Below are 10,541 nucleotides of genomic sequence, written 5' to 3'. Positions count from 1 at the left end.
GATTCAAGCGGATTATCAAAGTCCTAAGATAACTGTAATATTTGGAACATGCATCCTAAGAATATGAGATTCCCAAGTTTCATTTTTTCAGTGATCTCAAAGTAACTGCTTGAATGGAGCATATGATCCAAATATATTAAGATCTTATACCCTGTGGTGTTATAATCAAACCAACCAAAAGTTGCATTGTGACCAGGGTGTCATCAATTGGTTTGTTAATTTGGTACCACTTTTCCTGATACTTGCCTAAGCTTATCATTTTTGCCAAACTCATTTGACTAGAAAAAAGTCGTTTTTTCTTCCTTAAACACGCATGCACACTCTCTATAAAAGAAGAAGAGGAAGAAATAATTCATTTTTTTCTTAACGTTCCATTTGCACCACATCTTGGCATTCACAATCACTATACATATGGTAGCTTCATGATCCAAAAAGGGGTTCCAAGTCTCGAGACAAACAAGGCAACTTTTATGCAGTCTCACCTAAAGGTACATTAGCATGGAAAAGCAGTCTATAGGCCGAGAAATAGCCAAGATAAACCATTATGAGCAAACCGGACGATAACATTGCTTAACAAATAATCTAGGACCTAGCTATTATAGTAAATGTTAGTATTAGAGAGCAGTTGGTATCAGTTGCCATAGGTGTCACAGGTGGAGGCTAGACGTGGGCTACTACCACTGGAATATGCAGTTATCTTACTATTTATCATCTGGTATAAATAATAGATTATAATATGAAAAAAGAATCTTTTCGCCAATTAATAAAACTAGTTTATCTTTAAGTTATCTTTATTTTTATCTTTATCTTTAAATTCTCTATTGTTAGGATTCTAAGTTACCAATAGTGATAGCACTAGAGTACTTCAATCGTGTTGCATCTTATATTTTCTTCTTCCAAGCAAACGGTGTGACGACAATAAAAGTTCTTGAAGGTTAAAGCATCTGTACCCACTTCACTCATCATCATCTTTTCATTATCTTCTTTTCGGCTAATCTAATACTGGTGGCACATCCGCGCATGTATCCCAACTCAAGCCATAACATCCTTCTCCATTAGCCAGCCTGCTTTCTGGTAATGCCTGTCTTTTGATCATTCCGGCCAAATGGAAAAAAGAGAGAAAATACATTCACATGACTTTGAGTCTTTCGGCATGTTAAAGTTTTCATTGCTTATTATGCATCTAAATTATTTTCTTCAGTCCACTTTTCTGGAAAGAACTTAGTAAGAGTTCTTGCATTCTCCTGCAAATGCATGTAATTTCTCATCCCAGAAAGCAACTTGTGACAGGATGTCTCATAACTTTATACCACCTAGCATATATAGTGGTATGTGATAGTTTCATGATAATTTGGTATATATACTAAAGAAGAGAGCAGGAATAATCCAAATAAAACTTCAGTCGTGCAAGCCAAATGGTTAAGCTTAGAGTATGTTGAAGAGAAGAAATAGGTTATGAGCAATAGACCATCACACTGGTGAGTCTGAAAATCCAACACTGGACGCCAGTTTGAACTAAAGTATGCATGGGCTTGGATGACAGAAGGTTTTGGACCCTAGTCGAGAAGAAAAAATAAGTTTTTTTTTTCTGTTTAAAAAGAAACCATTATTAGCCTTTTGGTGTTACAAACTTCTTTAACTCATCTCATAATCCTTCTCCCTAGTCCTAAGGTGGGCTTGGTTAGTCATTTGTTTAAGTTTGGTTCTTTTATAATACGCTACTATGAAATGGTCCTCACTTGCACCCATTTGTAAGTCGACAACTCACTTGATGAATGGAATGCTTTTAGCTTGAAATGGACGGCTGTGTGTCTTTCATTCTCATTGGATACTAACATCAACGGAGTCATCATAGAAGCACAGGGATCACTGCCTCATAAAATACATGCTTGCATTTGTCCAGGAGTGCCTACTTCTCAAAGGCATTGCCTCATCCTCATCCTTGGTTGTTTGGGTCATCAGCAACTGATCAATTATAAAGACATCAGATTCCTCCTGCTTTCCTGAGTTGCATAATTATGTTCTTGACTGATGCAATTGACAAAGGCTGCAGAAGCCAAAAAAAATTACATGAAAGCTATCAAGGTGTTTCGAAGCATGGCAATGCAGTTGAATGGAGTAGGTATATACTTGAATCACTTGCTTAGTTCCAAGGGGGTTGCTTCTCTCCTTCATTACTAAAATTTGCCATGGAACCTTTGTATGTGATTGTATTCGGCTGCGTAGTCACAGAGACTTACAATGTTTCGATGCATTTTTTTCGATTATAATTTTGTGCCAAGCGATGAGGATATATTGTTTTTCTTATAATCTAAAGGCTGCACAAAGTGCACTGAAACAAGCAGCTAATTCGTTCTTCCACTGTTCCTACAAGCATTGCATAAAAATTCAAAGAACATCTGTAGCTATGGCGCACAAGAATCAACTCATATCCTTGGCAATTGCTTTAGTATACTCAAGTCCTATCAGTTGGAGAGCACCTAAATTAATTCGAGAGGAGCTAACTTTCAAGGACAATGTGAGCCTATCAGATCTCAGGCCACCAAGAGGGCTTCTCTAACAGCCCATCCCTAGAATTAGTCTTCATGGAGAAGGATTTAATTTTGACTATTAACATCTTTTGAAGTGATTTCCTACAAAAAAAAAAAAAAAAACATCTTTTGAAGTGATAGCTAGGTGTGGAATAATTATGTTGATGAAGCATTGCATACTAATGACACATGGAGAGCAGATGACCTGAATTATATTGGATTGGACTCTTGTAAGTTGGTGTCTCCAATTCATTGTCTACCATTCTTGACATAGCACAACTTAGCTACGCCATGAACCGAATGCAACACATGAGCAAGTCGACATTTGTTTGTAAAATCACGGATGGCTGAGATACTTATAATTTTGAATCGTATGGAGATTGAGCATGAGCGATCACTGTCATGCCATGTCTGATTGGAGTTTAAGTTATAGCACTCTTAGCATTAGAAGGGAAAGATGCTATGAGCATGTTGATGGTTCCCCTTTGCATCTTTGAGGAACAAAATGGAAGAGGGATGCTTCTTACTGGACTCAGAGCTTAGAACATCTCTCCCACACAAGGGCCAGGGAAAGGGGTGCCAACCAAATGAGCTCCACCGCTCGAGTTCATTTGGTAATTAGCACCCTTATTATTAGAACCGTGTCGATGTGGTATAGTATGAGGCCATGAATTTGATAAGTTTAATGCACTTCAGGTAACATTGCTACTATTATAAAGAAAACTCTCAACAACAGTATCCTACCCGTTTTTTTAACTTTGTTTTTATGATAATTATCAAACTACTGCTGCATTATTTGGAATCTCTTACAGTGATTGATATTTTTATATTATTTATTTTTTTTTTGCAAGTCCTGGTGTATACCCATGCTAGTTCTAACTTTCCCAGAAGCCAAGACTTTGATCACCAACAGAGTTTTAGTGTGAATTAAGATCCAATTTTTTCCTTCCTTTTTTTCGCCTTTTTCCTTATCAAAATTTGAAATGAAATGTTGTATTAACCTGGAAAGGGCTCATAGTCATGACAAACCAATCTAGACTTGAAAGATTTGGTAACCTAACCTGACCTAATCCCTTTCGGTCTTTCGATGGGCCGTAGGACATTCACAAGTTTGGTTCTTTCGGAGTTGAAAAAATAACTTAAAATTAAATACATCATATCTAGATCATATGTTTGTGGCCTGCAATTTTGTACTTCGGTCTCCCCCTCTTGTAATCTCATTCAGTGGCAATATCACATCCATGCCCAAACTTGAATCACATGTGCAAGACATGAGCCGGAGTTAAAATCATACATTGATATCCAAGACCAAGTGGAGGGATAGGGAGTGGAGGAAAGATGAAAAAATATATCATATAAAATATCGACCACCATCGCCATCATCATTACTATATCTTTTTAATGAAAATATTGCATAAAAATTCTTAGTTGATGCCACTTTTCTCTGGAGGAATGGACATTTTCAATGTGTTCTCTAGAATTGTGATTCCTAATTTGCATGCAACCCTTGTATTTTTCACTTCAAAGCCAACTGAGCTGGAATCATGCATGAGTGTAAAGATACCCAAGAGTATCAGCATACAAAAACTTGCAAAGAACCCCCCCCCCCCCCCCCCAGCAGCCTTGCATTGTCAAACTATTCATATGCATGACTGAAACAGTTGGAAGGAAAAAAGAATGCTCATCCATAAATTTTGTTTGCCACAATGTTTTCAATTAGGCAATCTCTTTACTTTCCAATTGGTCGAAGCTACAAAACCTCATGCCACCAGGGAATAAAATGTAGTTCATAGCTTCTTACACTCAGCAATCGATCAAATTTTTTACTAGATACCATACGGTTGGCTATCCGATGGTCCTTCTCGATAGTTCTACCCTAATTGTTGCTCATGGCCATAGAAGTGGCAGTAGGATGCATTGTAAATTCCAATTACTGTAGCTAGCTAAACTCTGATAGGGCATTTGCATGTTACAAATTGCACTTATCAGGTAGAAGATATAATTAATGCTCTTTATCCATTTAAAATAATTAAATTTAAATACTATGGATTTGCAATCTTTCTCAAGAGATTTCATGTTTAATTAGCTAGATTTGGCTCGAGGATTGGAGCCACACCTAAGTAGTTACAAACACTAGCTAGTTGAAGCTAGCTATATTTGTTTTCCTTTCTTTTTTTAAGTTAAACATCCATATATGAGTTAGTCCCATCAATCACTCATAGGTTACAAGTTAGACTAATAAGCACAATAAAATACATAACTATAACTTCTTCTTCTTTTTTTTCTAATACAAATATTTCTTATATATTATAAAATTTTAATAAGATCGTCTATCAGATATTGACTTGTTGCCATAGTGAGTTGCACCGAATTCAGCTTTTTCTTGCCGACTCGAACAAACCTACAAGGCCATGACATACAAAAACAAACAAAAAAAATCAAATCCAACGAAACTATTGTGAATCTTTGGAACCCAAAATCGTGCACCGTGGAAGAAAGCAGCGAGCCAAACAAAAACTGCCGCTATCACTCCTCCCTTCGCTTTGACGGCATCCAAATCTAAAATCTCTACCAAATCCGACCAATGCGTGGAAACCACGGCTCCCTTAAAATAGTAACAAAATTAAACCTACCAAACAATACTAAAGCAAGTCGCCATTTTTTTTTTTTTTTTTACGAGGGAACCAAATCCCTAATTTTTTTGCTAAAAAAATCTTCTAATTTTTTTTTTTGATGCATCGGCAGATCACACCAATCTTGCATGAGCATTGCCATATAAATCAAGAGGCAAAATACTCCACAGAGATGGAAGAACAGATACAAAGCCCTCCGAACCCCTTCTACAGAATTCGTTGAATCACTTTCGCTGAATCTCCTTCTAAAATGATATTTTGGATCTACAGAACTCATCTCACATAGAAGACTCTCTCTCTCAGACGACACTGAGTTCTACCTCCAAAACTGATGACTTGAAGATGCGTCGCCCTTCCGCGTTAACCAGTTTGGACTTGTGATCTCTAATGAACACACGTGCAACCTCCTAATTTTCACCACCGTAATCACACCGGGGCAAGTGGGCCCCGCCCCATAAAACGCTCCCCGTCTTTTACTCGGAAACCCCCTCTGTTCCCCGATCTCTTATATATGCCCCCCTCTCTCTCTCTCTCTTCTCAAAAGCCCAGAGCGGCGAAGCCTAAACTCATACCATCCTTTTCTCCTAAAAATATCTTCAGATTCCTTCTCTTTGGATAGCGATCGTTGGACGGAAAAGATGTGCTGCTGCCCAAGCAAATCGTGCTGCCTGTGCTTGCTGTTGGTGCTGGTGATCGTGGTGATAGGATTCGTCTTCGGCTTCGGGGTGTTCGCCCATGGCTTCCACAAGCTCAAGGACGCCTTCCACTTGGAAGACGCCGGTGTCCATGGTTCGAGGCCTTTCTTGGGCCAAGGAGCCCCCGCCCCCTTCTAAAACATACGGTTCTTCCATCCAAGATCTCAATCTATAATCCTTTTTTTTTTTTAAATCTTTCCTTTCATTGCTCTTTGGGTCGAGTTTTTCTAAGAGATCTGCATTCTTTTCTTGGGAACTTTTTTTTTGGATCAAGGTGGGTCCTTGAGTCTCGTTTTTGGATCAAGATCTACTGATATGCCGGCGAAAACTTCGTGGATCTTATAAAACAATATTATTTTTTAATGAATTTTTTAAATCCATATTCGCTAATGGATCCTGCGACGTTCTCTGAAAAAAAAAAAAAAAAAAAAAAAAAGATGGATTGGATTCACCAGCTCTCCTATCTTTTCTATCTGTCCAAGGTGGGTTTGATTCTCTAATTTTTCTCTCTTTATCTTAGCGCAAATGCGAAGGAAGTTGGAAGCCATGCCGAACATCCGGCCGTTTTCCGAGTTTCCGGACCCAATCCGGTTTGGTTTTGATTCGTCACTTTGCTGAAGTCCTGCTTGGTTTAGACTCTAGAAAACGCCGGTCCGAGTCATTGAACCGCGAACCACTTCGAACCGGACCGTCACGTGCACGGATGGGGGTTGTTGCGGTTGGTGATAGGTGATAGTTTTAGCTCATCCACTGACGAGACTTTATAACTAACCGTTGCTTGATGTGATGTGTTATTTGATTTGGGGATGGCCAAAGGGGAGTGACGCTTTTGTTCAAAATGAACCTCTTATTGAAACCGGACCTTTTCATGACATTTTTTTTTTTTAATTTGATATCAGACCTGTCCAAAGTCCTTGCACTTCTCTGAAGTCTCTCCTCTTTTATCCAGTTGGGCTAATTCCGACAGAGCCCAAAGTAGGAGGATCCTGCAAATTTATGCTGGATTCCATTGCCAGTGCTTGTGTTTTGCTGTTGTTTGTTACAGATGCCATCGGGAAGAGAGGTGATGCTGAAAAGGTCTTGCTAACTAATGTTAATCATATGTCAAGGAGAACTACCTAATCTTATAGCATCTAGATATTTTCCATGACGTGTCACTCTAATGTGTAAATCAAATTTTTGCACTCAGTGGAGAAAGATTTTATAATCTTCCATGTCATATGCAGAACATGATGATGAAGAGCTGTTAAATATTGCTTTACTTGGAAGCCTTGTGTGAAAAGAAAAAAAGAAAGTGAATTAGGACTTGCCAGATCTCTCTACTCAGCAAGCACAAATTTTGGGTTTAATTCTTGAATGGTGTTTCTCTAAAAATCTAAATTTTCTCTTAAAAAATATAAAATAAAAATAAGACAATATCAACTTGGCTCTACTTGTGCTAGAAGGGCAAGAAATTGGAGCATGAAGTACAAAGGATTTGAGTAGAATTAAAAGGGAAAAAGAAGCCCTAACATACTAAGGCCCTGTTTGGGGAGCTGTCGGCAGTAGAGCTGTTGGAAGTAAAGCTATCTGAAGTAGAGCTGTTATAAAAAGTTGTTTGCTGTTTGGTAACTACATTTGTAAAGTGCTGTGGTACTTTAACATATGTTTGGTAAACAAACTGAGAAAGTACTTTGTATGACAAAATTACCATAAAGGATATTGCATAGTATTATATAACAGAACATAATAAAACATAACATATATTAATACATAAATATACGATATAGTATAATAATATTGTAATGTAAAATAATATTATTATAATATAGCATAATAGTAATAACATATTAATGTATTATGATGCAATGTAATATAATATTATATTTATAGTATAATATAATAATAAAAGTATAAAATATTTTAATTATTAGTGTAAATTAATGTTTCATCCTCCGAATGACCATTTATCTCTCTAACAATCTTTCTTGCGGAAGGGAGTCTGACGGCTAGAGTTCTTGGCTCCAGCAGATTTTTAGGTTTATAAAGGGACAAACTATGTAATTATTATATTTTAATATGTGCATTTTTGTCAAAAATACAGCTTTCCGACAAAGCTAAAAACAGCATTCTCGGAAAGCTCCAAATTGGAGCTTCCCCCCAAAAGCTGTTTTCAGCTTCCCGCAAAAGCTGAAACAGCTTTTCGGAAATTTTACCAAACACCATTTTTTATTTAAAAGTACTTTTGGAGGGCCAGAAAGTGCTTTTTGGCCCTCCAAAAGCTCCCCCAAACAGGGCCTAAATCTTTTGTCAACCATATCAATCGTTTGTCCCTTTTTGTCAAGTTTAACACCCACGACATGGAGAAGCTGAGAAGGGGTTTTCCGTAGGGGTGGCAAAATATGACCCGACTCGCCAACCCGACCTGTGTTCGACCCGCCATAAATAGGTTTGGGTTTGGCCTAAATAGGTTCAGGTCGTAAACAGGTTGACCTGTTTAACCTATTTATTAATTGGGTCAGATACAGGTTTTATATGTCTTGACGCGTATAACCCGTATAACCTGTTTAATATATGGGCCTTATTGGACCTGATTTTATCCCAAATAGAATTGATGGAGGCTAATAATTTGAAGATCCAACAGTTGAGAGTGGAGATGAGATTCACAGATGAAAACCTAACTAAAACTAAAAGAAGAGAAAGTGAGAAAGAGAAACCCCCTGGAGCCGCCGCCCGCCGGGCTCTTTCCCCCTTTCCCTCCTCATCTCTCCCTATCTTCCCCCAGCTGCCGAGCCGCCGAAGATCTCCCTCTGGCCGTCGCCCCTCCGACCGTCGTGGGATTTGACCTCGGTCCCCTCAGATTCGGCGAACAAACGAGTCAAGGAGGTCGGTAAGGAGGGACTCGATGATGCCGAGGAGAAGCAGAAGATCCGAGGACGTTGGGCCTTCGATGATGCCGAGGAGGTTGGTGGGGAGGGACTTGATGATGACGATGGCGCCGTCGGCATCGGGGTCGGAGGAGGGGGCCAAGGGTCGGAGGATTTCATCGAGATCCAGGGGCGGGTCGTCGGAGGAGCGGAGGAGAGAGTGGTGGCTACGGAGGGAGACGTGGGGGTTGACGGTTTAGGGTTTGCCGTGGTTGGGGTCGTGGGACCTTCCGACTTCCGGGAGGTGGGCGGCGGCCGCCAGCGGCAGACGAAGGGGAGGCGGAAAAGTGGGAGAACCGGGAGGGGGTCTTGGAGGAGACGGACAGATGGGTGAGAGGAGAACAGGGAGGGGGTCTTGGAGGAGACGGTCGGACGGGTGAGGGGAGAACGGGGAGCGGTCCGGGTCGGATGTTCATTGTTTAAACGGGTCAAGACTCAAGAAGGAACTATTTAAACTGACATGTTTATTAATCAGGTTAAATGGGTCGGGTCGGGTAACCTGTTTAATAAACAGGTCGGGTTCGGGTTGTAATTTTTGACATGTTTAATAAACAGGTCAGATCCAGGTTTATGATTTTTTGACCCGACCTGAATCTGACCAGACCCGTTTATGCCCGACCCGACCCGATTGCCACCCCAAGTTTCCCGGAGCTTCGTTGGTAGAGTCGCACTGCAGCTCAAATTGCAATATAGCCTAAGTTATAGGTGCTCCATCTATAGGTGAGAGGAAAGGTTCCGGCTATTGGTCTCTCTCCCAATTGTTTTATCTCTCAAGCTCAATTGTAGCTCCTCCCAAGGTTCCGGCTACCATCTTTTTTTCTTTTTCTTTTTTTTTTTGCTGAAACAGACATATCATACAACACGGGTACGAATACATCCAGTAGAATCGGCAAACAAAAAGTCTCGAAATGCACCAAGCATCTCATCCTTCCCAACTTATAGGGTGCCTCTTGAGTGGCTCGCTACATATGTCACCACTCAGTCCGCCGCCCCATTAGCCTCACGATATACATGCATAGCCTGAAATGTAACACTCTCCCTCACTATCAACCAAATATCTATGGAGCAAGGAATGAACTCCTCCATCACTGCTCGGACCCGTCCAAACCCAACTGATCATCATGGTCGAATCATCCTCCAAGAGAATAGAATCGACTACCATCCCTTCTCCATCCTCCTTGCAGTGTAGAGCGACTGTTACAAACCGTCTTACAAGTCAGTCAAGTGTAGTTCTGTCTAAAAGACAAACGCATAGATAGCCAACTCACCAGTCTTTGCTTGCACTCATAAGCTACATAAAACAGACAGTCACAGAAAGCAACCCACATCTAAAATTAATAGATAACATCTTACTTCCAAAGAGACTGAGGAAGTCCCAGCTAAAGTGATTCAATTGAACCAAAAGATTTTGATATCATCATTGAAACATCAATCCATCAGATTGGGACTGGAACAGATAAAGTCGAGCATCATCAAAATCATAGCCAACCGAGCTCTTTGTGATGCGACATAACCAACCGAATTAGTTCATGCCCGCACGCATTTGCTTTGACCAATTAGACTTGGAACAAAATCTAGTCCATGCTGAAATTTCCTAATGCGTCCGCCATGGCTTAGATGACAAGCTAAGTTGCCGTTGAATTAGGTACAGGATAAGCAAGCCACTTGGCGGCCCACCCCACGAGGCCCTCACATAAGTTAAACATTAACAATTATATCCACCCATCTTGATACTATATAGATATCTCAAGCCATTTCTGGAAAAGAATTTCTACC

The 10,541-nt window shown here is 40.0% G+C and overlaps 1 long non-coding RNA gene across 1 annotated transcript; it reads left to right on the top strand.

Annotated features, from left to right (window-relative positions):
* Window positions 1-5,997: 5,997 nt before the first annotated feature.
* LOC113461155 lies at window positions 5,998-7,171 on the top strand. The gene is made up of 2 exons (XR_003383242.2): window positions 5,998-6,588; window positions 6,759-7,171. It is a non-coding gene; the product is annotated as an uncharacterized LOC113461155 (long non-coding RNA).
* The last annotated feature ends 3,370 nt before the right edge of the window (window positions 7,172-10,541 follow it).

This window comes from Phoenix dactylifera, chromosome 9 (assembly GCF_009389715.1).
Source record: "Phoenix dactylifera cultivar Barhee BC4 chromosome 9, palm_55x_up_171113_PBpolish2nd_filt_p, whole genome shotgun sequence".
In the NCBI taxonomy this organism is placed as follows: domain Eukaryota; kingdom Viridiplantae; phylum Streptophyta; class Magnoliopsida; order Arecales; family Arecaceae; genus Phoenix; species Phoenix dactylifera.
Note: the sequence above shows the minus strand (reverse complement) of the source record. Positions and strands in the feature narration are given on the sequence as shown.